General features: G+C 41.2%; 1 pseudogene; it reads left to right on the forward strand.

The window, feature by feature from the left end:
• Window positions 897-1,508, forward strand: LOC102176285 (annotated as a pseudogene).

The raw sequence follows: 1,817 nt of genomic DNA on the forward strand, positions 1-1,817 counted from the left end.
TGCTTACCTGGCTTGGCTCAGCTTATCATGTTTCCTCATGGTATGTGAGTGTTTTCAGGGTGTGCTCAGTGTTTATCTCCTTCGTGTTTTGACTGGAGTCAAGGGTGAGGAAACCTGAGCGCTGCTCTGAGTTGTTTAATAAAACAAAAAAGCACAGGGTATATTCATAATTCATTCATCGTTCATTCATTGTCCATTGTGTGCTGGATACTGAGACCACTGAGGCAAAAATAATAAGACACTATGTGTCTTCACAGAATTAACAGCAAAGGAGGAAGTCATTTTAAGGCAGCCTTTTATGTATGTGATTTGCTTATCATTGAGTTACCTAGCAGACATAGTTGATGGGACATTTAGGCAAGAGTGATAAGACAAAGATGGAGCGTCAATGCCCTGAATAGCAGCTGTTAATTGCTCTAGCACAGTAGTTGTCAAACTGAGTTGATTTTGCTTCCCTCTCCTGCCCAGAGACACACAGCAATGTCTAGAGACATTGGATGTTACAACTGAGACAGTGCTCCATAGTGGTTAGATGTCAAGGATGCTGCCAAACATCCTACAGTGCTTAGGACAGTCCCCCATAACAAAGAATTATCGAGTCTAAAATGCCAACAGTTCTGAACTTGAGAATCCTTGGCTAGTCTATGTGTCAACTGTATGTTTCTGAGAAAGCAACTATCAAGAAAGCTTCCTGTAGCCTGATGTTTATTACTGTTAGTTGCAGCTGACATTCAATGAGGGCTTACTATATGCCAGGTATTCATTGTAAACAGTTTAAGTGGATTATCTCATTTAATCATCAAAAACTCTATGCTGGATAGAGACAGTACCAGAACAAGTGAGAACTGGACGGGCATTTGGCAACTCTCTGTCTCTCCAAGGAAAGATAATTAAAAATGGGCAAAGGAGAGCCTAAGAGGCAAAATGTCATCATATGCATTCTTTGTGCAAACTTACCAGAAGGAGCACAAGAAGAAGTACCCGGATATTTCAGTCAACTTCTCAGAGTTTTCTAAGAAGTGCTCAGAGAGGTGGAAGACCATGTCTGCTACAGAGAAAGGAACATTTGAAGACATGGCAAAGGCAGACAAGGCCCGTTATGAAAGAGAAATTAAAACTTATATCCCTCCTAAAGGGGAAACAAAAAAGAAGTTCAAGGATCCCAGTACACCCAAGAGGCATCCTTCAGCCTTTTTCTTGTTTTGTTCTGAGTATTGTCCAAAAGTCAAACATGACCATCCTGGCCTGCCTCTCCATTGGTGTTATTGCAAAGAAACGGAGAGACGTGGAATAACACCGCTGCAGATGACAAGCAGCCACATGAGAAGAAGGCTGCTAAGCTGAAGGAAAGTACGAAAAGGATATTGCTGCGTACCGAATTAAAGGGAGCCTAATGCGGCAAAAAGGGAGTCATCAAAGCTGAAAAGAGCAAGGAAAAGAAGGAAGCGGAGAAAGATGAGGAAGATGAAGAGGATGAAGAGGAAGAAGAAAATGATGATGATGAATAAGTTGGTTCTAGTGCAGTTTTTTTTTCTTGTCTATAGCGTGTTTAACCCCCCTGTGTACAACTCAATCCTTTTAAAGAAAAACATCGAAATATAAGGCTGTGTAAGATTTGTTTCTAAACTGCAGTGTCTTTTTTTTGGATAGTTAACACAGTACCAAATGTGTCTTTAGATAGCCCTGTCCTGATGGTATTTTCAGTAACCACTTATCTTGCCTGGTGCAGTATGGGGGTTGTAGATAGGCATGGAAATTTGAACCAGGTTCTTGCTGGTGCACAGCGTAAATTAGGTATATATGGGGATGGTAGTGTT

The sequence above is a fragment of the Capra hircus genome, chromosome 3, assembly GCF_001704415.2.
Source record: "Capra hircus breed San Clemente chromosome 3, ASM170441v1, whole genome shotgun sequence".
Taxonomy (NCBI): Eukaryota; Metazoa; Chordata; class Mammalia; order Artiodactyla; family Bovidae; genus Capra; species Capra hircus.